This window comes from Haliaeetus albicilla, chromosome 13 (assembly GCF_947461875.1).
Source record: "Haliaeetus albicilla chromosome 13, bHalAlb1.1, whole genome shotgun sequence".
Lineage (NCBI taxonomy): Eukaryota > Metazoa > Chordata > Aves > Accipitriformes > Accipitridae > Haliaeetus > Haliaeetus albicilla.
In genome coordinates this window covers 17,197,799-17,224,284 of record NC_091495.1, presented here as the reverse complement: position 1 = coordinate 17,224,284, position 26,486 = coordinate 17,197,799, and positions in this window count along the sequence as shown.

Below are 26,486 nucleotides of genomic sequence, written 5' to 3'. Positions count from 1 at the left end.
TTTTTATCAATCACATTCATAATGTTAATGAAAAATGAAAACAGACTTCTTATACAGGCTTTATTTATCTATTTTACCTAAATCTGCTGTCCTGCTTGTTTAATATCAGCATAGTATTAGTCTTTCTGACCTGGAACTTTCATAGTGCTGCAAAATCTGGTCCACTTTTAAAAGGTATGGTTTGTTCAGGACAGCAGATTTTAAAAGTTTTTTTTCTAACTGATGTTTAACTTTGGTGTTTACTATCATAGGGCCATATCCCTCACCTACCTGTTAAATCCATGCTTGGTTAACCACTTACCTGAGCAATATTTTATCATCCCTGTGTGTATATCATCCTTCTTTTTAATTATTAAAACAGAAAAACTAACAAATACTTCTGCTTTTTTAACAGTATCAACTCACTTACTTTTTCCTTCACATAAAGGACAAGGACATGCTGAGACTAATTTTTTGTTTCCAAACACAAAAAGCCCCCTTTTTTCCACAAAATCTATCAGTCCTATATTTCTCCCAAAGTCTTTGTTTTCTCTTATCTAATTTTTCATTTCATAACCTTGAATTATTATCAATTACTATTCATTCTTCCTTAATATAATTTATTATCTATGTGTTTTTAATTAATTACCTTTGGTTTACTGTTGACTTGACAGTAAGGTTTGGTGTCTTTTTGGCTGAAGTTGTTCCCTCTCCAAAATGATTCATGGCTCTTGGGACATTTGGTAAGCTCTACCTAAAGCAGTTTCAAACTCCTTTAGACATCAATTTAAATGGTAGCAAGACTGGACTCAGCTGTGGCTTTCTAGGTTTACCCTCATGATTGTTTTATTTCTGAGCACAGAAGTGGCACCTTTCCCATCATTGCCCATTCACAAGGGGTGAGAGAGAAATAGAAAAGGACAAAGCAGGATATGAAGGGAGACATAGGAAATCTGACCTCACTTCCTCTGCTTCAGGCATCCTATGATATGTGGGCAAGCAATATTGACCCTCTGTGCCTTCCTTTCTGCAGGATGGAAATAACACTACTACACTGCCTCCAGAGGGGCATTGTGAGAAGAAATCTTAAATGACTATGAAGTGCTTTGAAAATACTGTGATAGGGAAGAGGTAAACAAAACATCCAAAGGAGTCATTTCTATGCTTCTCTCCAGTCCTGACTTAGTGACGTTAAGGGTCAGTCTCCATGCACAAAATCAAAAGTCTTTTGACTCTGGTGGCTGTGCGTGGATGTTTCGGTGCCTCCTTCATTCTGTGGCCTCTCCAGGGACCTAGTCTTGTCTTTGGAAGCTGTCCTCTGGGGGTGGTTACTGTTTGCTCCCTGAAAGCTTCCGACCGGTATCATTTTTAGGGCTGCAAGTTGTTTGGTTTTCCCCTCCCACCCCTGTATTTTTTTGTGTTCCATTTCTGTTTTCTTAGTGCCATCTCTTTTTAGGCTTTTCATTTTTTCATGTCTCCAGCATTATCTTTTTTCACCCAGCTGCTGATCCTCTCCCACGTGTTGCTTATGAAGGGGACAGAGCATGTCTCTTCATGCACTGGTCACCACTTGCTGCCTTGAGCAGTATCTCTGCTGCACTGCTGGGGCTGTACCACAGTGTAGCCCTCCCTACTGTGAGATGCTGGCTCTCCTCACTCATGTATGAGCAAACAGGCACTGTTTCCAGAGCCATATACATTACACGAGTTTATAGTTGCACAGGTATGGGTTGCACTTCTGTGTCAGAGACGCTGTGTGTTACCAGCATGCTGCCCCAGTGGTAAAGAGTGTGGGGCCATGATGAACTGATCCTGGTCCAGAATAACTCTTTCTGATGTGTCAGGTGGAGGCTTAAATCGAGGTGAGTTCGTAGATCCCATTCACGGCGCAGTTCCCCAAATACATATATCAGCACAGCTGTGGCTGTTCAGCACAGCCATCTGTGGATGAAGCTGGGACTGCTCCTGGATACCCTTTATTATGAAGCCCCAGAGCACTAGAGGTTAAATAACCACCTTGGCTTTTGTCACTTCCTTAATCACTCTTCTACCTATACCCATTACTTGGGCATTTTTTGGTTTTAAACCGTTTATGGTCCTCTCCAGACTAAGTGCCTTTCCACTCCATTTATGTCACAGCAGGACACTTCATAATCTCAAGTTACATATTTTTCTCTGCTACACCAGTGGTGTGGGTGTAATTTACACTTATCCAACAATTTACAGCAATTCTCTTATTGGCATGGATTCAGCTCTCAGCTAATCAGCGCATCAAATTCAAGCACAATTGCAAAGCATTTGCATGGAGATAAGGAAACCAACAATGGGTCATTATTTCAGTAGCCCATTATTGTGAATATAATGTCATGTAACTTATAAGAAAAAGTGTGATGTGTTTTAACAAATAGTAAAAGACATAAATTGTATACAAAATACTCACAACATAAATTCCTTTTTAACCTCCCATCTCACTCTTACACAATCTTGGGTAACTTGACCTTCTTAATTGCCATATTTACAGTAGAAATTTGATACTGGACTGATCGCAAGTGTATTTCTAATGGATTTTCTCCAGAGATAGTTCAATAAAATCTGGTGAGAACCTTTTCATTGCTTTTTGTATTGCTTATAAAAACGTTCTTAGAAGCAGTCAGTTTTAAGAAATCATCATCTATTTGCCTTTTTTTGCCTTCTATTTCCTTACTGGAATTTGTGTTATTTGGAATCTCCTGTAATAATAATGGTTTAAGGAGTTTGTTCCAGGAGACTTTTATTATTTTGAAAAAGTGACCCTAAATTTAAGCTTCCCATAGTTAGTGGGGCCTTCAGGACATATTTAAGATGACAGTCAACCAGCCTGAATAAATAAGTAAAATAAAATTAATTAAACAATGGAAGGGGAAAAAAGGTTATCTGCAATTCTGAAGTTCTTTATGCCTCAAAGCCACTAAACTGTGGGTGCAAATGCCAGCTTTGCCTATCTGTGTTAGCGGTTGCGCTGGTTCAGCTGCTGGCTGTGATACAGGGGAAAGCACCAGTCTAAGTTGGGGCCTGATGGAAATTTGTGCAAATCGTAATTCTAGGAAGATTTTGCTTGGGGTTGTTGACAGATTTGACACCACAGCCAAAAAGAGGTGATGGAGGCCTATCAAAAACACAGTAACGTTCAGGGGTAGAGGGATGAGATTTGGACTTCGAGGAGGATGGAAAGAACCCAAAAGAGACCAGATAGGGAAAGCTTTGTGGGACCTCTTGGAAAATAAAAAGAACAGAAATATGAAATGGAAAGCTATAGGAAACCTTAGAAACAAAAGAGTGAGACAGCAGAAAGCTGTGGATCTTAGATAGGAGAAGTCATGACTTCTGAGGGAAGGGACAATGGTGATTCTAGAGAGGTGGATAGAAAGAAAATTAAATGCATTTGGAAATGAGCTGGGGGACCTGAAGGGGAGGAATTGCAACATTAAGACACTGTTCTGCCCCCTTTGATGATAAGGGCTGAGTTTGTCCTCATCAACCTTAGTGAAAAAGTTTTCCATTACTGGAAGCTCTGCGGGAGCCTTGTGGTCTGACACCGAAAAGAGTCAAAGCCATACAGAGGGAAGGAGGCTATTGGTACCAGCGAGTAGCAAGGCACCTAGGTAATCTCCAACTGTTATAGACTAAGTTTATGTGGGGCCAAATTCTGCTCTCGTCTTGCCTAGTAAAACCAGAAAATGTACCGGTTTCCCTGATAAAATTCCCACAGGTTTACATGAGCAACATAACTCTTTCACTGAGACCAGGGTTTGGCTTCAGTGCCAGAAGCGAAGAGTTCATACTGAACCTCCAACACAGAGAAATTAATTTAGCTGAGTTGCATACAGCTTCCCAACAGGGTATAAAAGAGACTGAGAATTACAAAAATGACTTGATATATCCGGCTATGAATAGGAATGTGCTGTTTTGTAAAAAATTTTTTTCAGGATGTTTTTACTGACGTATGTGTGAATCCTGCTATCTATATTAATTTATTCTTTGTATTTATTATTTCTAGAAAGATCCACAACCCATTTTTCATTTAAAATCCTATATTTCTAATCTGCTGTCTTTTTTAATCTCAGTCCACATCATTCATGTCAATCCCAAAGAAGTCTTAACTGAGACGCTGTTGTAAGGTTAAATATTGTGAGAACTTGAGGCAAATTAAAATCATTAAGTTTGGAAACATTAAACCACACAAAAAGTTATTGTTAATAATATAGTTATTGAAGTATTTGAAAGGTAAATATTTAAACAACTTTGGTTGCTTTGATACTAAGATTAATAAATATTCTTAATTTTACAGTATAAAGCCCATTGGAAACAGACATGCATTTCTTGACATAAATATATCTTTTTCTTCAGTGTGATTCAATGAAGTATGTTCTATGAAACATTCATACACTAATTCACCTTTCAGAGCTGCTGGAGAAGAGAATGGCTCTTTAACGTTGAGCATAATTACACATCTATCATAAGATAAATGTCTTCCATCAAATAGGACTGTTCTCTAATGAAAGCTTCTTCAAATTTATTAAGGCAGCTAGAGGGATTCCCGTAATGAGATGCTGGCCCACAGCTCGAATCTGTCTATGAATGATGTTTCCCTAACTTCCAATTTTTTTTAAGTTGTTTCAACCCAACCCCAGAAGTGTAAAGTGTTTGCTGGAAATATGCAGAGCACCCTCAGCCCTCTCTGGGCTGAGCTGCTCACAAGCTCAGTCTGGATTCAGAAACTTGGTGCTGCACAGTAACTGCCTATTGAAATAACAAAAGCCTGTTGTGTAAAAACTGCACTATGTTCTTTAACCATAATAATGCTTTCAAACTTCCTTTGCATGTCTGTAAATTAAAACTATGCATCTCTTAGTAAAACTTAAAGCAAGATAGATCTATTACCCCTTGGATTTCATTAATTTTTGTATGAATTTAGCACAATTACTGAAGAAAATTCCAGGATGGTGGAAGAAGATGTTGGGATATTTTTTAAGTGAAGAGGAAGTAAAATACTTGCATAAAGATCTGTATATGCTAAGCAGATTGCTGGCTGCTTAAGATCTAATTTAGTGTTGTCTCCACTGCAATGTTTACTGGAATGCTATTAAGAAATCCACTCAATGTCTTTGATTAAGAGCAGCCAAACAGACACCAGCAGCAAAATATCTTCTTTATTTCAATGATTATAGTGAAAAAATAAAGGTTCACTGAACAGGGTGAAATTATCAGAGTCCAGGATTTTTCTGCTCCCTTTTCCCCTCCTTTCAACTAGGGGTTGTGATCATATTTTTCCGTTTTCTGCAGTCTTATATTAACGGATAATCTTGGCTCACCTAGGACTATACACTGGGTATTTCCTTCCCTGCTGACCGTGTCATCTGGTGTGTTTGTGCAGTCCTGCTGTGACTTGCTCACGTGCTGGATAAACCAACTTTTTTCTCATTTTCTTTCTTCACTCTCATTTCCCGCACTCTCCTTATCTTTGAATGGTCCCTTTAACTCTACTAGAGCTCTGTAATGGATCTATACATACCATTGTAAAGCTTGGTATTGGACTGTAATTTTGCCATGTGACAAGTGTCTTGCACTGATGATATTACCTTTTCCCACCTATATTTGTAAGAAATTCAGCAGGCAATCACATGGCTCATGACAGTGGATCTTGTTCACAAGCATCTTCTCTCTGAGAATCTGTAATAGTTTGGTAGTAGGTTAGGAGAAATTAGTTCCTAAACACAAGACCAAACCAAGCCCCAAAACCGTAGGAGTGGAAAACTCCTTGGACCGTTGCCATTTTTGAAAGGAAGTATATGGGTCAGTATTCATGCTTCAGGATACATTGAATAGATACTGTGTGTTAGGAGGAAGTATGCTTATAAAGGATTTTCCAGAGTTATAAGCTAAGCATAAAAAATAAAGTTATTCTACGCTACACGAGTATAAATTCAAGTTGCTTGAAGAAACTCTAAACCAGTGACACTGGTCATGCAAGTTGCCTCGTCACGTTCTGTCTTTCTCAATGATTAAAAATGCCAAAGAAGGAGAGGTTGTCAGGTTATTTTGAGTAAAGTCATTATCTTAGCAATTTTTTCCCCTTGCTCCTGAGGCTCCTTCATGTCACTGAGTTAATCATGTTTTTAAATTTAAGAAACTGGTTGTGACAGGTGGCTTCTATGTACAGTTGTGTGCACGCATGTGTGGACGTGTGTACATACATACACTTGTGGTCCTTTGAAGTATATAAGGAAATGTGATTTTTGCATTGCGTGCATTGCTTGGGTAAGAAATACAAAACCGAGCCAGTGTCAGTTGAACATTATTTTTACAGCTATATCGTATCACTGGTAAATGCGATTAACAGGGAAAGTGTTAGTTCAGGAACCTGAAGGCTATAAATTTTCTGTGCAGTGAAGAGACAGCATAAGGACCAGAAAGCATAGCTGTCCCACACTGACTCACTACTTGTTTTAATTTTCTTTAGGGACTTAGGAGAGCCTGACAGATCTCTTCTGTTTCAAGCTATGCCAGGTGTGCTTTTGTGGCGAGTCTGTCACCAAAGATGTTACTAAGAGGTAGGTTTCGTAGTGCCTAGAAATAACCAGCAAAGAATGGAGTAAATGCCACTGCTAAAAACCTGCTGCATGGGGGTTTCCACTAATTTGCAAAAGACTTCGGTCACATCTGGACAAGCAAGTCAGATTTTGTGACTTTAACTGGGAAGCAGATGGTTTCCCTCCAGTCCCCCCAGTTCCTTGGTGCTGGTGGGGCTTCTTGTTTTGAGCATAATGGTGAAGTGAGAGAACAGAAATGTGCATTAATTAGGGTGAAAAAGAAGGACCTCTAGCCTTGCCTGGGAGCTGTAGCGTTTCAGCAGTTTGATGGATACAGTGGTGATTTTCTCAAACTTCAGGGCTGAATTTTTGGCTGTGTTTCAAGTTTTAGAAAAATAGTAATTTTGATTTGGAAATCACTTGACAGAGTTGTCCTAACTCTCCAAGTGGGTTTCTCTTGTCCCCAAGAGCCCCTTTTCCCCCAGGATAATCTCACCAATTACATTTTAATTTAAACTTGAGGCCTGATCTTCCACTCATAAAGTCAAGGGAAGCTTAGCACTGACATGCAGACAGAAACCCTGTGTTTTGCAGCAATAGGTCTTATAAATATTTGCATGCATACATGTTATTTATGTATGTATAATTAATATGCCATGCACCTTTATTAATTATAGTTTCAGGAGACAAAATCTATTCCCGAGATTTGTATTATCCTTTTAATCTATCTGTGTAAAGTGGGTGCCTGAGCTTAAGTCCAGAGAGGTCCCAGCAGACATGTTCTTTGATCTTACATCGTTACAAGGTATACAGATCTCAATTTTCAGATTATTTACTATGTTTTCTTTATTGAATACTGTTCCTCATGTTGCTCACTACCTGAAGTCTTTGACTGAGTTTCTGATTTGTTTTAAGATGTGTTTATGTTTTATTTATGTGATTTTCTTTCAATATTGCTTTAGCAATTTTGGTAATGACTTTATGAAAGACAGAGACAAAAATAGTCCCAGCAAGTTCTGTCAGTCCTGCACAGATTGCTTTATGCTCCTCAGTCCAGACCTACCAAACACAGATGTGGGTAATCTCAGTCCAGAGCAGAAATCAACACACCTATAGCATATGACAAAATTCTTGTCACTGATGGGAGTTACTTTCTGCTCCTATTTACTGTTGCCATATCAAAATATTTTTGCAATATTTGGTAGGAATATTTTCTGAGTGAGATGAGCAGATACAATTATATTTATTCAAAGCTATAAAACCCCCTGTCCTTCATAAAATACTATATTAAAATAAAACCCAAACAAAAGTAAGGCAAAACAAGATTTTCATCTTAAAAATAATTTTCTGACTTCATTCTGACAGAAACATCCTACATGAACCAAACTTCTTCAGGAAGGAAAGGAGTGTTTGGGGAAAAAAATGCTTCCTGGACAAAGCTAATCAGTATAAAAGGGAAATGGTCAGCAGCATCTGTGTAAATTTTGAGGAAAAGCTGAAGTAATCCAAGTGTGTGAGATATTTTGCAGCAACAGGAAAGCGCGTTATTTTCCTCAGCCATGTACACTGTACTTCTTGCCTCTCCCCTGGGGAAGCTGTTTTGCTTTTTTTTTTTTTTTTTTACCTTGAAAGATGTGAGAAGGAAAAAAAAAATAGGAGAGACTAAGTTATAAATTGAACATACATGTATATGATGACCTTCTTTATCTTTGCTCTTCAGTTAACTTTACTGATCTTAATCAGGGAAGTAAATATGTCTGCGTTATGGATCCCCGTATTCCCTGAGCGTACATGTAATCCTATAACTTTGTTTTGCCTTTTCCTCAGGACCTGTAGGATGGTTAGCCGCAGCGGGTATGGCAACTGCAGGTTTATTGTGCACGCAGGCATCTCTGTCATCGCGGCAGGGTCTCACACTTGAGTTGCAGCCATAGGAGGTCTCTCTTTGATCCCCACCTCCGGGGAGGAGAGGCCCTGGTGGGGTGCTGGTGGTGTTAGGTGCTGCCCGAGGGGTGGGAGCACCTTTGCTGCGCTGGGACTTCCTTCACCTCATGTGAAAGGTCTGCTGTAGAAAATAGGGAGAAGCCAAGGGGATGGGAAAGATGAAAGAAAAAGGAGACTCTGAGAGTCTCAACAGCACTGACATTGGTTTGGGCATGACCTCTGGAAAACCCAGAGGTAAAAAACCCCACTCTGGTGAAGTGACTCCCAGCTCTGGCTGGGTGTGCAACCTTGAGGAAGTCACTTTGCCTCCCAGATCTCGGCTGCTTCTCCCCACCACTTTCCTCTTCTGCCACCTCTGCTCTCACTGCAGACCCTGTAGGAGCAGGGCAGTTGCTCCCCACCTGCAGAAAACACATTGCAAAGGTCATTCTCTTCTCCTGCTGGTGTACTGTTGCCCCCGAACCTGGAAACAAATCTGTGCTTTAAAAAAGTGCTTCATCAATACATCAATAAAGATATATTTTAGAAATCTGAAGGGTGTAGCCAGTGATCTTTCTGAGTGCTCTTGAGTTTGTGTCCAAAAGGGCTTGCTATTTAACTCTGCTCTTCTGACTGTAGTTTATTTTTTATCATCTGATCCTACTCTTTCATACAGGAACTGAAAATTACCCAAAGACATATTTTTGAAGAAACACCATAATCACGCAATTCTGGTTTCTATCACCCCCTTGAAGGGACATTTTCGGATCTCACTCCCACCCTGGCAGGCAGGAAGGGTTTATTCTGGCTTTGTAAGCTGAAGCAGGCAGACCAGGAGAGAGATGGAAACTGCAACTGTTTGTTGTACAGAATACAGTTATTTTGGTGTCTTGCCAGTAACGCTAGAGTACCAACAGATGTTGCACAGGTGATTAGAGCCTATGCAGGTAAACAGAAAGTAACTATGTGGGTTATGATACAGCTGGAGTTTCTAGCCTTCAGTTAAATTGCTAGAAGCCTAGATAAAATCCAACCGCGTGAAAATACCTTGCATTTGCTGTTTTCTTGGGTTGAAAATAGTTTCCTGAGGGAGGTGCTTGTAACATTGGTAGAGGGAGCCAGATTTTTTTTTTAATAACTCAAAGAATATATTATCATTTTTCAGGAAGAGCAACAGTTACTGGTAGAAACACACTATTGCTGGCTTCCAGATTTGGAAAGCCAAACATATTGTACATCGCTTCTGATGTGCAGTATGTTATCTTTGACTATAAAAAGGCAGGGCTAAGCCTGGGTAGGGGCAATGGCCGGCTTTGGAGGGCAGAGGTGAGCCTGGGAAGTCAGGGCAGCCTAGGCTGTAAGGCTGGACTGCTTCCCCAGGCTTGTGTTTCCCTGATAAGAGTACTGCCTGGTTCTCTGCTGTGGGCCAGACAAGCTACATACCGCAGTTGATCAGGCGACTTCACCAAGGTGGACGTGTTCACATTTTCTTATTATTAAGAAATAATAAGTGGTAAATCCTGCTCCCCACTCAGAAGGTGCTGTAGCTAACGCTACAGAGCAGGCATAAGGCAGGGGTCTTCACCAGGGGAGCACTGGGTATGACAAGGCTTCCCACTCATCCTGCTCCCTCTGCAGCCGTGCATCCGCTCCACAGCACAAGCCTCGAATTCAGGAGATTTTCAGGGCTACCATTAATTCCAGTGGGAAATGGCACAAGTGTTATGTAGAAAATTGCATGGTAGGGAACTGCTGAGTTTTACACATTGACTTCAATGGGGTCTTTCATACTGCTAGAAGACCAGACTCTGATCCTATGCTTTACTTTCTCTTGGGTGTAACCTAAGAGGAAAAGTGGGAGACTGAACGTTACTTTTTAGGAATCTGGCCCTTTGCCTTTGATTTTATTCCAGAGCGGAAGTAGCAATGTTTGCAGCTCCCACATTACCGGTGTGTATATCATTCTAGACAACAACTTCTTTGTTTAAAGATGCTTTTAGATGTAGGATTGAGTGCATTGAGTGCACTGATGTTTAGCCTTTGTTTTTTACCCATATACCTGCAGGTCTTTCATGGCTGTAACCTTCTGTTGATGCATATGTTTCTGGTCTACAGGCAGTCTTTCACAGCATCGTTAACTGCAGTATGCTCTTTAACAGAGAGCCATGGGAAACACCTGCCTTCTATAGTTGCCAAGTTTTTTTTATATGTAGTCTTCGTTGCATTGTGCTTATCTTTTATATATACATACATGCATATATACATATACATAAACAAACATATGCGTATACATACACACACGCAAGTATTTCTATATAAAGAAATATTCTGGCAGCTGTTATGAAATGATAACAGTGCATCAGGAAATACCTTTAATGTCCCTACTCTCAGTAATTTCATCCTGCAAATTTATGTAAATTAATTTTCAACAATAAATTTTTTTTTAAATGGTCACGCATTTTAATGAGTTGGAAGAGATTGATGAGCAAGTGCCTACATTCCTCTGTAGCGTATGTGCACTCAGTTCTATTTTTAGCTATTATTTTAAAAAAATTTAAGTTAATCTTTTTTTTTTAATTTATTATTAATGGGCCAGAGCTTTTTCTTCCATGATGCAAAATCTGGCCATATATTTATAGGGGTAAGAGAAAAGGTTAAACAATGGCAAATGAATGCATATTTCTGAATAAGGTAATTATTTTTGTCTTGGAACATACAGGGCTACTGTGTTAATGTGTAAATAGTCTAATTTGTATTTGGCATGACAAAATGGGAGAGAAGGACAGGAACACACAAAATTGGGCATGTTAAAGCCTGGGCAGGGGTAAGCTCTGGTGAACATCTCATAGACCAAGAAAAGCTGGTTTTGTGAATTGATCTTTAAACAGAATACTCTGCCTGAAGATGGAGAACAGGTTATCTTGGAACAGATACTTTTGCCACTGGCATACAAGCTACCGGTTTTCTAGTCCTAGTGTGAGAAATAGAAAAGCTGTATCTCATCAGAGGGAGAGCTGCAGAAGCACCAGCTATCTGGTCCATCAAAGGAGTCTAACAGCTCTGCCGATGGGTAACTGGGGTGGTACTAAAAGGTGCTGCTGTGGGAGATCATGTGCATAGTAGGTCAAAAGGCCAAAAGTCACACTGCCATCTTGGGAAGGAAGAGTAATATAATATTTAGGTTTTAAAAATGTTACTTCTCTGAGCTGGAATAGAGAAGTCATCCCAAAGAGAGGGGGCAGTGTGGAAGAACGCATGAACACAATGGTGGGGAGTATTGCATGCCACGGAAAATTGCCAGAGTTTGTAGCAACAATAACGAAAAAGGGCTTCCTGTGTTTTATTATGTATTATGGCTTTCCAGCCAACATCGACGTTCTCCTGCTAGGACAGGCTGGCAGCCCCCAGAGAGCAACTCCTCCAGATGATTGTTTGCGTTCGCCTGTAACATGTTTCCCATCCAACTGTTCCGAGTTGCTTTCCAGTTTAAATACAGCCCCAAATCAGCCATTTACAAGGAGCTGTTGCTGAACAAATACGCTTTGAGAACAAGCACAAACCTGTAAAGTTCCTCTCTATCTTGTGAAAGCATTTCAAATGCCTCAAAAAAGAGGAGAAGAAATAGCATAATCTGAAGCCTCAGAGGTGGGATTATTTAGGTTTCCAAGCATGTCCTAGACACATCGAGAGATGGCATGGAAATAGTGTCTGAGTTAAAACCGAGCAGCATCATGGAAAAGCTAGTGTTGAGGATAAAATATTAATAAAACAGGAGTTTGTCAACCAGTACATTGTGAGCTGTGATTATGAGACTGTTAAAAGCCAGCCGTGAAGGTCCTGTAGAAGCACCCCCTTGGGTAAGGAGAGACAGCTCACTGAAGAAGCTATGAGCTGTCAACAGGAATACTTAATGGAAGGGCTTGCAAGGGTGCAGCTTCCCCTGCAGATCAGGTGGTGACACTTCAGAGCTATTTCATCAGGGGAGGGGAGTGAGATGTACAAGGTAATGATCTTAGAGTGTTGTGATAGCATTCCCTAAAGGGAGAAGGAAAAATAAATTAGATCAGTGATTTCCCTCAGCAGAGCTGCCAGTTATTAGCATCTCTGAAGGGAGTGCATAAGCCGAGATGACACCGCTGAAGGAAAAGGAGGAACTCATTTGTCTAGATGTACAAATTTATTATTTTTATTGTACCCGTGCTGTGGGCCCCTGTTGCAGGAGGTCAGAGCTTGACAAATGCTGGTTAAACAGCCCCTTTCTGAAGATAAGCAGTTGCAGAACAGAGCGGATAGGCAGGACTGAAAGCATTGTTTTCCTTGAGGTAGTATATGTGGAAGTGTCAGAGCCCTCTTGGCCTCTGCTGCTGCCCTGGAAGAGGGATTGGCAAGAAGAGCCCTCAAAGTTTTCAAAGGTATCGTTATGCCTTAAAATACAGTTGTAGTCTTGGCTAGCACTAGTGTCCCTCGTTACCCTGCAGATGCAATGTCTTACAAATGTAATCTGAACTCATGCTTTTTAATGGAGTGTATGCTACTAATCACTTAAAAATCAGCATTTTTTTTTCCTTTATAATGAGACTGAGCTTTTTATTTGTACATGGATGGAGTTTTGCCAGAAAGGCTTATGTCAAGTGGTTTTATTCAGCAACATGAAAACTCCTGTGCTTGTCTCTGCAGGTACAGAGAAGTGGAAATCAGGCAGTTGCAAAGAATGCAACTAATGACTCCACTTCTGTATGTGATTTTTTCCAGGGAGCAAACTGATGTATAAGTCTTTGAAAATGTGACTCAAAATGAGACACAATTTTCCTAGCCCAAATGTTTAAGTGTGTCTTAAAATGTAAGTATTGCTTTGTAGGACCACCATGCATTACTGTATAAAATTTTATGCACAATAATCAATAATTAATTGGGAAATTGGTGCTAGTAATTTTAGTAAACTGTTCATGACTTTAAGCTATCTTGATTAGAAAATCAGAAATCAGTTTGCATTTAACCTGCAACCGTAGTACCACTTGACTTCAGCGGGCTGTAGACCACGCCCAGAGTGACTGGACATTCATGTGCTGAGGTCGGGGTCTTGCCAATCAAGCAAAGTCACCTACGCTTCCTTGCAGCCACCGCCTCCAAGCATGACTTTGCCTTGTCAGGCAACTGTTTAGGCTCTGGCAGGAGAAGGTGATGCCCGGTTGAGCCTTTACAAAGGAGGTTTTTCTTGGCACAGGCACAGGTTGGTTCTCTGTTGTCCTGTGTCTTCTGCTGGCCAAAGCAAGCGTGAGTGCTACTGTTCAACACTATTCATGACAAAGTTCGGAGCCACAGGAAAAATGTCTTTGTGCATCCCATCTACCTGTGATGACAAGGAAATAATGGCAAGGACTGATACATCCCACATGGTTTTAACATCTGGGTTTTAGTGCTGCAGCTTATGGTGGAGATGATCTGAAGTGTATAATAGTGTAACATGTAGCTTGGGATCGTTGCTAAAGTGGAGGGGTGGCATAGTTCTGGAAACCTTCAACAGACCTGGCCCCAAGGTGGGAATACAGTTGCCTCTCCGGACTTGGGTCATCTCCTCAGCTTCCAGATCTGCCTTTTCCCTCAGCAAGTTAATGTTTTGCTCCAGGAAGGCAGCAAAGTATGGGAGGGCTTTTCTTCACTGCAACGTGTTCAGTGCTGCACTGAGTTTCGTAATGCCTAATAACTGAGCTGATTCAGCCTTTCAGCAGGATAGTGGTCGTCTGAAACAAGGAATTAGTTTAATATCTTATGACAGAATTGACGTTAACACTTTTCCCACTGGCAACATGGAGCCTTCACTTGGCCTTGCCACTGCCAACAGCTCTTCCAGCTCACAGGTGACAGCCTCCCTTCTCTATGCGCAAAAAATGCAGAATCTCTCCCTTCCTTAAACTGGGAAACAAAATAATTAATTCTTGACGATACTATGGAGCCAGCAAAGATCAGCAACCATGAGAGATGAAGACTGCCGTATTTTAGTAAAATGTTTCTTTGAAGAGATGTTTCTAAAGGAGATTGATGACAACAAGGGAGCTGAAAGAGAAAGACTATCCATTAAAGAAGATCTAGCATGGCCCCAAGTAGAAGCCAATTTTTTTGAAACTAACTGCTTTTTAGTTTTGATTAATGACTTGGCACCAGAAGTTGGACAATTAACAGCACTGGGTCCACTGTGGAAATGAACTCACTGGGAATCACTGATGCAGTGCTAAAGGTTTAGAGTAATGACCAGACAAGCCAACTATTTTAACTCTTTGTATTTTCTCTGTGTGTGTGCAAGGAGTCAGCACTATTGTTTATCTGACAGCCTCTGGGTCAGAGGCTTTTATGCTCAGAACAGTACAGCAGCATAAGTTCCAGAATAAGTTCAAATCTGGACATAAGCAGAAGCGTATCATTTCCATTTGTGATCATATATTTCAATGGGAAGCATATTCTGCACTCGGTAGGAGATGTTTAGCAAAATATTTGACATCAGGAGAAAGCAAATGAGATTAATAGTATTTCTCACATTTTATAAGCAAACTACCCAGCAGGTTATGAGCCCAGTTCAGTGCAGAAATTCACTTACCTCATCTTATTCTTTGCAAAGAGAGTGGCCCTTTGCTAATTTTCCTGAAGAATTGATAGTCAGAAACCTTAGACCTGAATGCCAAAGAAGAAGGAAATGGCTTGGGAAATGTTATAAACCTATACACAGCTAAGCATTTCTAAAAAGACATTTCAGGCTTGAATTACATGAAGAGAGGGGTATGGCTTTAGTGCATGCTGGGTGCTGCACTTTCTCTCTCCAGGCTGGGTCAGGCAGGGAATCCACTGCCGGAGTGCATCACAGTCTGCAGCCATTTTACTCTTTCCCCACATTTCTCTCTAATCTGCTTGCAAGCATTCACATATCTCAGCACCTGCATGAGAGATGTGTGTTAAAATCGTAATGGCTGTCCAGGCCTTGTTGCGATTAGAGCTGCTGTGAGCTATTCTCCAGAGAGTCGGGCTCTGGTGAAAAAGCTCCTCCAGGCAGATTGGGAATAGCTCAGGAGCTCACTTCCCTCTTCTCATTGAGTTTTGGATGAAAAAGTGAGTCTGAAAGCCACTAATACTTATAATTTTGTATTCAGCTATGCTATCTGAGGGTGATATCAGTTATCAGCACTGAGAGACAGACACAAAAAAAAAAGAGAGAAACTTTGTGCTCACAGTAAAACATGGATACTTTTGAGCTCATTCCTTAAGTGTGGGAGGGAAGGAATTAGGGATTAGATGTGTGGGGGTGTGTTAATGGAGGTATTTCTCCACCGACTTCAGCCAAGATCTCTCAAGGCTCGTAAATTTGACTAGCAGGGCTTTTGTTTCTTGTGTTGCTGAATGATACGGATCACTAGGTAGCTTTTTTCCTTTTTTTCTTTTCCTTTTTTTCCATTTGTTTTATTATTTGCAAACTCTCTCATCTCAGATAAAAAGAAACTTCCAGAATAAAGAAACCGAAATAGCCAGGCTTATTTCATTTCATTTCATTTCATTTCATTTCATTTCATTTCATTTCATTTCATATGTCTTAGCAAAATCCACATTATTCTTCATGGGTGTTTTTCCTCCTGAACTAGACTTTTCCTTCATTACAAAAAAGTCTTGACAGTGTTCTTCTGGAGTATATTATTTCCACCAAGTCATTTTATAAACTACGGTCAGATTTCAAGGCCCAAGACAAGGCCGATCCTTGCTGGTTCTATAGATCCCACAGCCCACGTTTCTTTTAACTGAATAGGCTATAGCCCCTCCTGGCTGAGTCTGCTGATTAAATGAAACATCCAGGAACTACAGATTGCAAACTCTTGAAGTTAAACAGTAGTGAAGAACAGAATCTGCAGCTTCCTTTTCTTTCAGTAGAGAAATCTGTATTTCCCTCAAGAGCCTTTTTAAAGACCTTCAAAATAAAGCTCAGGAGACTGAAGTGCCATCAATTAATCACAAACTGAGTTCCTAGTGCAAGGCATGCTGCAGCTTTTGGGACTAGTATTTGAAATCCTGAGCCTCTTTCGCAGAAGCACCTGTCTGATGTGTCTTGGGGTTTAATTTTGTCTTTTTTTTTTTTTCCCCTGTGTTCTATGATGATGATGATTCACCCATCATTTATTATTCTGGCATTATTATTCACTGAAGGGAATATTTGAAAGGGAAATTACATTTACTGAAGAAAGAGCTGACCTGTTTTTCACAGTTTTAAGGACATATATTCAGAAAAGAATCTCCTTTTAAGTTAAGGCTGTGGCAGAGTTAGTTACCTGTTTTAGGAAGTGACTTTTATGTAAAAGTTTTTTGTTTGAAGAAAACTATTCGAGTTTCATAAACAGAAGCACCTATTCAGTTCACAGATCTTCTGTTTCAAGAAGATTTGGGCATTTAGGGGGGTATTTTCTGGCTTTTTATTTGATACTCTCCTAGCAGGCTTGTTCTTATTTAAAGCATATTTCAGGCAGTTTTCTTATGTTTCTGTATGCTTCGTGCTTTTGGTAGGTCTCTTTCTTTAACAGATAAGTGATGTAATCTCTCTTGTCTGCACCAATAACTTTTCTCCAGGTCAACTTCTCACAGTTTTTTGAACGTGCAAAAACTCTCAGATTTAAAAAAAAAAAAAAAGTCTTTGTCAACATTGTATGTTTGGGCTCAAATTAAATAAAAAGTGAAATGGAATATGATATATTTTTAATCTCTTAATTAATATGTAAAATGTAAGAAGTGTGGTATGAATTATTTCTTTATACCATCAGACACATGACACTAGGACAGGAAGGTCATAGCTTCAGACAGAGAGACACAGGACAGCAGGAGATTTCCACAGCTCATTTAAAATAAGTTCATAGTTTTCTGGCATCTCTAGAATTTTGAGTCTTGTTGCTAAGGAAAAGAAAAGAAACTTAAGGACAAGGGAGGTTTAAAATCTGTTGTAGCTTTCTGAGCTTTTTTACTAATTCCAGCTTTCCTGTGTGACCTTCAGTTTTATTAACAGTTTACCTATCAAATTATTATCTGTCACTCCATGAAGAATTAATGTTCGTGTAGGTATGCAGCTTTATTCAGTGCTGATTCTTTGAAACATTTTAGGCATTATTTAAATGTTAGTATTGCCTTCCTGTTCAACCTGTATATTCAGAGTAATGACAGCAACTGCTGCACAGTTTCTTCACTGGGAGAAGGGGTGAGTGTTATTAATAGTAAATACTTAATATAAGCCCTTCGCATTTGAAATTTTCCAGTGGTCCCTGTTAGATGTGCAGTTCAGCCATGGTTTGCAATGGCATGGTTAATGCAAATCACCAGCCGGTGCTTGAGCTGTTGTGCAGTGTGGACTTGAAGCACAGTTAGTTGCAATAACTGTTTAAAATGACAGAAAATGCCTGCCTACCTGCAGGGTCTGTGTTGTCCCTCTTTTCCTCAATGGTGAGGCTATGGCAGGAATTTTCAGAGAGAATTTAGGAATACCAGATGTGGCAGCCGAGTCCCCCAAAGGAGGCAGAGGAAAAGGCGCTTTTTTTTCCATTTGAGGACCCACTTGATTACGAACCACATTCATATCTGTGCCACAGAACCAGCAATGGTCCAGTGTTTGAAAAAATCAGTAAAGCGGGTTGGCATGGAGGTACCTGCTGGGGTGTGGCAGGAAGAGAGTAGAATGAGATCAACCTCAAAAATACTGCTCTTAGAGGTTTCCATACCATGTGCATAGGAGCTGCCTTATGTAAAAGCAAAGAAAAATTGCCATCAGAAGGAAACACTGCTTTGTGGGCATCTTGCATACAAATACATCTGTGTGCACATCTGTGCTGGAATACAGACATAGATACAGATCATTAACATGTATTTTCTGAAGGTGATCCAAAGTATCAATCACCTGAACTACTGCAGTAAAATCTGTCTTTTAATGAAACAAAAGTGAGATGTGAAAATAAAAGGTAACCTACTTTTAAATGTTTATAGAAGATAAAGGTTTAACCACAAGTCTTTCATCAAATGGAAGACAGTAGGGAAAAAAAAGTTTAGAAAATGCCCTTTGGCTGCTCTTTACTGTGTGGTGAAACCTCACAGTATCTCACCTCATATACTATATGTGCCCTAAAGGCAGCTGGAAATGTTTAGAAATACGTCTATTTTGGTACATGGCTGCCTCTCTATCTGTTATATCAAGCAGTGTTTCAAGGAAGGGAGATATTTGCTTAAATGAAAAGCCCAGACCAAAGTGTGAGATGGTAAATGGCGCTCGAGGGTATACAGCAGTCTAAACGGTGCCCTCTGTTAAAAGAATCAGCCACCTGACTGCTCATTAGTTAGCAGTAAATAATGAGGAATAGCTTGAGGCAGGAGCTCAGAAGTGCAGATGTCCCAAAATATTCACCCAGTTTGTGGTGTCATGAGATCTGTAGTGTCGTAAGGTAAAATACACTTAATCCCTCTTCTGAGTGAAGTAAAGCATTTTACAGTCTTTGTGGAGTCTAGTAATTTTGTATAATCTTTTCAGTGAGGATATCAGAAAAGCAAAAGCAAGGTCTGTGAGATCGGGCAATGACTGCATACTTTCCCCCTTCCCCATCATGTTGCAAACCCAAAAGACATTTAGCAATAAGTGGACACCCCTGGAAATTCCCTTGTCAGGATGCCGCCCCCTCCTCCCTCTCAAAAGGTAGTAGGTGATGCCTTTGAATTAGACTAACAACTAATAATTTCTCAGATGGCTCCTGTTGTTTTAACGGGAAGACCAGCATCTCAAACCAGAATTACCCTGGAAAGGGGGTAGTCTGGGTGAGGAGGGTGAGGAGTGGCAAGGCTATAGAAAAAGCCCAGTCATATTTAACAGTGATGGTCCCATTGCAAAGAACTGCAGAAATATAATAGGCTTGAGTAGAAATTAATTTAAAAATCCATGGACAGTTTTCAAAAAGTTTGTATCTTTTTCTGCTAAGGCATTTTTATACCTTAGAGACTGCCTCTTTCAGAGAGTTCTATAGCAAGGCTGGTTTTCTTTGCTAAATTTTAGGTTGCTTTGTATTTTGGGTGCTGTCTAAGGTCAGAAGATATTTGTTGTAGAGTTCTTACAAGCATTTCAGTCACAAAGAAGCTTCAGTCCCATTAAATTTTAATGAAACTTGGGCTCCTAGGTGCCTACATTTTCCCTTTTCTGCGCATTCCTCCTCCTCCCTTTTTTCTGTTTTTGCCACAGTTTGGGTACAGCTCCCCAGTTGTCTGAGGCCACATGAAGCGACAGTCTTGGGAGGAAGATCAGAATAAAGACAAAAGTCAAGGTCTGTTCTCCATACCTACCTAGCCTGATACAACACCCCCTGCTCTGGTGAGTAGGAGATACCTCTTGTCCGGGTCTGTTCTGGCTTCTCTCCATCTCCTTGACCCTTCAGCAGTGCATCAGAGCTCAGCCTCAGGCTCCAGTAGGTCTCACCCCCACTCTTATCAGGTGTCATCGTATGTCACCCTCTCCCTACAGCTCACAGCAGTACCTGCCTTGATGTTTCTTTGATGTGTCCAGCTTAGACTCGTACCAGACAGCCCCTGTGAAAGTGTCTGCACGGTAAGGTACTCTGGGCAGATTTTGATGCCATGGTTGTTACATGCTTTTCAGTCATTGACTGCTGTAATCACTGCCTGTGGGGGTACTGGTTGAGATCCCTGCCCCATTCACAGTAGGTTTCTTACCTCCTCCTTGCAGCAATCTGCCTCTACTTGTGGCCCATTTACTATGCTTTGCACGTTTGTTATCTGAACTAAGATGCCAACCTGAACCCCCCTTTCTCCTGCCTTCTTACCTTTCAGCACTGTGTCAAATCCTGTTTGCTGAGAACGTTAAACATTTTTCCTCTGGTCTGAAAAATCAAACAAACACTGCTTGGGAGCTACCTAAATCTCATAACCAAGGGGTTTAAATGAGGAAGTGTTTGGTGTAGGAATTACTTAAAAATGTGGGCCTAGGCTGCAAGTTCAGGTTCTTTCTTTTGATCCTGTATGCCTCTCATTGGTCTCAGCGTATATGCCAGAGGCAGGGGGGACGTTTGCAAACAGATGGGGAGCTGCACTGTAGTGAGAAAGCATGTGGAAAGGAGGATGAATGCCACTGCTGAAGGTGTTCTGCCAGAAAGGGGTAAATCCAGCTGTGTCCTCCCTGTCTGTGCTGGGCTGGAGCCACCTGCACTTTTGGCCACTTCTCTCCTGCTGATGCTGGGGTGCAATTCCCATCTTGGGTCCTGCATGTGCTCAAAAGATTTTGTCTGCCCTGGGGGTCCAAACTCAAAGGTAAAGGGGATCTCCACCAAATGACCTCTGAAAGGCAGCGGTCCAGGAAAGGCTGCTGTGTGACTGCTCTGGGGATTTTAATCTGCGAGACAACTGACCTAGCACTTTTTATGACCACTAAGCTTTCATATTCTCTGTTTCTTTCTCTGTCATGCATTTACACGTATAGAAATTTAAAAAGAAAGTGCTAGTGGAAAGAGAAGCGGGAAATCCAATGTCAATAAACTCTCCATAAAATCCAGAAATTAAGGGCAAGTACGTCATGAAAGCATATTAGTCAGAAAGCTATAAATTCCAGCAAATTGATTGTCATATATAATCAAAAACATACTATAATATATAATAAGTTGAAATAAATACCGCAAACCAACCTCAGGCTGTAAATGTTTAAGATTAGCCCTTCCTACCACATATACCTGAGGTATAAATAAAGCAAGCAGGAAGGCTTAAAAAAAAAAAAAAAGAAAAGAAAAAGAAAAAGGAAAAAAGGTGTGTATCCTAAAAATTGGAAGATTGAAATGAAAATGCAGTCCTTTGAGTTACATTTAGAAATGGACTGCAAGTCACTGGATGGCTTGAGAGGTTTTCACAACATAGATGTATTCTCATGCACTGCTTAACAGTGACCAGTCTCCCCTTCTTGAGCTGAACACACAGAGAAGCCTCTAGTGATAGTCCTCACAGAGTGTGTCCTACTCACTGTGTGCAGTGGTGACAAATGCAGCGGGTGTGTCGTGGTTTAACCCCCAGCCAGCAACTAAGCACCACGCAGCCGCTCACTCACTCCCCCCCATCCAGTGGGATGGGGGAGAAAATCAGGAAAAGAAGTAAAACTCCTGGGTTGAGATAAGAACGGTTTAACAGAACAGAAAAGAAGAAACTAATAATGATAATGATAACACTAATAAAATGACAACAGTAGTAATAAAAGGATTGAAATGTACAAATGATGCGCAGGGCAATTGCTCACCACCCGCCGACTGACACCCAGCCAGTCCCCGAGCGGTGATTCCCTGCCCCCCCACTTCCCAGTTCCTAAACTAGATGGGACGTCACATGGTATGGAATACGCTGTTGGCCAGTTTGGGTCAGGTGCCCTGGCTGGGCATGAGAAGCTGAAAAATCCTTGACTCTAGTCTAAACACTACTGAGCAACAACTGAAAACATCAGTGTTATCAACATTCTTCACATACTGAACTCAAAACACAGCACTGTACCAGCTACTAGGAAGACAGTTAACTCTATCCCAGCTGAAACCAGGACAGGGTGACTGTGACACAAAGTTTGCCTTGAGCAGCTGGTGTGGCAACGCCTTGACTGGATCAGGAGTCGTTGGAGACCATCAGCTGGGACTGCAGGAGTCCCACTGGCTGCAGTATGGCTCCGGCCATGTCCCAGACCTGCCCGTGCTCCCTGGGTGCCCCTTTCCACCCACAGCAAGCTGCACACTGCCTGGGGCACCTCGATTAAGGACAACCCCATTCACAGTGATGGGACGCCTCCAGGAGCTACCTCATGGTTTGTGATGCTCGACAGGACCTGCTAAATGCTGATGGGCTGATGGGTTTCAGATCACTTGTCAAATTACTGTGTATGCTTTTTTAAAACAAAATACTTATTTCAACCTTCAAAGTTAACATATGGACCTAGTAGCCCAAAGCTAGCAAGAGCCTGTATTTAATCTAACAGTGTGCAATTGTTTCTATGTGTAATCTGAAATGACCTGACCAGGATTCCCAGTGGCCAGGCTAGAAGCCAGTTTCTTCTTTATTTAGTACATATTCAGTACCAGTTGCCTAGGGTGCCTTCCCATCTGCATTGTTAATGTGACATAGGCCTATGGTTTCCAGTATCATATATGTGGAATTTCTTTTCTCATATCCTGAGCAATCCGCATCTAATCCTCCAGCAGGAAAGCTGTTTAAAAGTCACAGCACTGGGACTTCTGTTTGAAACCATTTAGCTTAGACCAAGGAATACAAGTTGTTGTAACCTACAGCGCTGTCTCCCAGCCGGAGGAGCACCTGCATTTTTAAGGACACTTCTGGCTTAGCCAGTGATTATAAGTCAAGTGGGAGAGGCAACTGGTGAAATCATACTGAGAAACCAATGGGGATGGTTGGCAGCAGGATAGGGCAACCCACAGGATGGCTGGGCTGAAGATCCCAAACCCAGTCCCACGTGGATGTCTCCCAGCCCATCTGCCTGGATCCATGCTGGTGCAAACACTGACTGGGAAGCAGAAATCTGCTGTCAGCCGGGGCTGCAGTTTGGCTGGCGCAGTGCAAATGAAATCACTTGGGGTGGAGGCTGGTAAAAGGGAGTGCGACCTCACTGGAGCTAGCCGTGGGCACCCACTGCACCATGTTCCCAAACATTTACCTGAAATGTTAGGCAGTTTTCATTCACATGGAGCCTGAATTGCACCATGTTTCCTTCTGTCAGTAACTATTGCCAAAGCCCTTCAGGTGAAGATAGACTTGAGAAGCGTCCTGAAGCTGCCCGAAACCTGATACTTCCTTCCTGGCGGGATTCAAGTCCCACTGTCAATAGTGTGTCAGTGCAGAATGGAAGCAGTGATGTTTACAAAATTAACAAATGGACTTCAAGTTAAACACTGGGCAATTTGTGAGACAGCTTTTTTTTTTTTCCAAGTGTTGACCAGTCTCCCGAGATTACTTGCAGGTGAATGTTCTGTTATTCTTTCTGGACTGACTTATTCTAACATCATGTCATTTTTAATTGCTTTTCTTGAGAAAGTATGCTTGCAACTCCATCCTGTTAGCCTCCTTAGAGTGCTCTCAATGTTAACCTTTTCCCAAGGCCGCATTCACCGTTCCTAAATCACATGTATAGTTTTACTGACTTCAAATCAGTTACTACAGTTGGGAATGTGAAGTTGTATTCTGTATATTGTTATGTGCCCTATAGCATTAAGGTCTGGACTTGCATATAGGAGAAGACTAAATGTCACAGGCTTGTTTGTATTAGGCCCTGATCCTGCGAAGATGTACATGCTGTACGTATTTCAAGCAGTCTTGCTGACTTCCCTGGGACTGCAGACAGGAAGAAAAAGTTCAGCATGTGCCTAAAGCCTCACAGAACTGGGACTTACAACACTGAAACCTACAGCAAGGAGGAGAAGCTGTTATCACAAGGCACCCTTAGGGAGGTGGAAAACGGAAGGTGGCTTCCTATCTGCTAGCATGGTGTCTGCCTGCCCGCTTTGCTAGACCCCAATGTCCCGCCAGCCACCACAAAATGGGACGATCCCTGTGCTTGCACCCAGATACTCACATCTCAGGGCGTCCCTGGGCGGGTGCAAAGCCTTGGCAGGAGGGGGTGCCCACTGCTTATCAGCACCATTAACCATTTGGGATGAAGCGCATAAACAGTGTGATATTTTTAGCAAACCCAGCTATAGCTGGTGGACTGAAAGTACATCACTTGTTTCAACAAGTAGCAAATATGAAGCTGGAGGAGAGGGCCGGAAAGTATCCAGAACTGAAATGAATATTATCACTTTTTACCAAGCTAACAGGACTCCTTGCAACAGGATCAAAATAGCTGTGTGTCAGTAATTTGGAAAAAAAAGAGAAAAAAAAAAAGAAAAAGGATTTGCTGCCAAGGTTTATGAGGAAGAAAGTATACTAATGCATTATTTTGCTTATGCAATGTTTATCACTTTTTTTCCTTTCAGTCTGCACCATTAAATGTAAAAAGCAGATCTATCAGCATCTAATGTTTCTTCAAAACACCATGTAGTGTCTAGAAAACTGAACTGTCAGACATGCTTGTCATGTACACATATTTTGTTATTAAATGTGTTTGGGCATGAGTTTTGGCAGGATTTCTTCACAACTATCTTGAACTTTTCTTGACACCTTTTATGGCACGTAATACATCTGCAACTCAGGGCTTGGTAATCCCTTAACTCTTCAGTTATGAGCCTAGAAACTCCCTTCCTAATTATTGTCCTGTAAGCAACATGATCTAATTCTCATGCCAAAGCTGAGAAACTCATGCTGCAGATGCTTTGCTTTGTTTGGTTGCCTTTTGCTAATTTTTTTGCTTTTTACGTTGCCAGGAGAAGAGTGTGTGCTCTGCATTCTTGTGTCAGTATAATCCTGGAGCAGTTTGCAGTCACTTGCTGGCTGACCTGACTGATATCTAGCATTTGTCACTTTTTCTTGCATCTTTTCTTCCAACTAAGGATGGTGCTCAGCTCTCACACTGTGCCATTTGGACCAGGTTTAACTGGAGGACTATTTTCCTCCTGTAAAGGGTTTAGTAGGGTTTAGTATTGCTGTTTGTGTAGTACCAAGTGATGCCAGAAACCTCTTTTAAAGTGAGTGGGACTCGTATAAGTACTGTAGGAAATAAAAGATCAAGACCTACATAGCTGATGTGTCTAATGCTATATAAATCCCATTTAACCCTACAGGGAAACTGAACTGGAAACGGGCTCAGTGTCTTGTCAAAGGCCACAGAGGATATCAGTGCTGGAGTGCAAACAGACCCCGCCAATCCCAACTCTGTAGCCTCTGTGCAATGACTTTGAAAACTTTATTTCCTTCTATTGGACTGATTTTAAAGACAATAATGAAACAGGGAATTCTGCTCTCTTTCTTACAGCCTGAGGGAGGAAATCAGGAAAAAGTGTGTCTGATGATTTAATTAATTTAATAAAAGAGGAATTACCTACGAAGTTGTTTTTGTGAAATTTCTACAGAGACTATAAATCATGCCTATATTTTACTAAATATTAAGTTAGCAAGCAAAGATACAGCAATCCACAAAAATCTATAAGATACTTCCATCTTTCCAAAGTATGAGGAAGTGCTATCTACTGATGCCATACTTATGTGAATTTATATAGACACACAATTTTATGTAAGCCTAAATATATTTAAGCAAGAATATTTTGCTTTTGTAGGCTGTAAACAAAAATTATGTTCTTCACTGCTAAATATATTTCTGTTTCTTTTCATATTCATTTAGCACTTGTGTATAAAGTTGATCAGCTTACTAAAAAAAAGGTTTCTGTTCTTCCTTAAATCTGGAGTTGCTAGTGCAGCCCCATCAGCCAACAGTGTCCTTCTATAGCCTTTCAGAACATGTACAAATGGTGCAAGGTGTTAAGAGATGCAGGCCACGAGGCCAAGAAGTTTAATGATGGATTTATTATTGAAAAGTGTATGCACTTTTCTGAAATACTAGTTGAATTTCAGGCTCCTCTTAAAGTTGCTGTTTAAAGAACAGAGTTCAATACTGAAATAGTGCATGCAATCTCCAGAGAGGAACCCAAAGGACCCTTCCTGGATGATAAATTATGGAAAACTTCCAAAGCAAGTTGTAAACTTTCTCTCTGGGTAAATAAGAATCATCAAAATTGTGTAGCTGTTCCCTAGGTTTAGACACGGAAAGAGAGGGAGCTTAAACTTCATTAAAATTCCAGACCCAAACAAATTCAAACTTTTGGATTAGCTCATACTTGGATTTTAAGTTAATAATGTGGACTAATTTCTATAACCATAGTGTTTTTTCAATAGAAGCTTGCTTATGGCTGTATTTTTCCAGGCTGATAATTTTTGATAAAGCTTTCTGAGGTTCAAGATCAGCACCACCTGGAATCTTGTTTAAAAAAAGGGAAGTATTTTCCTACCTCTTCCCATGCAGCTGAGTAATTACTTTAAGTT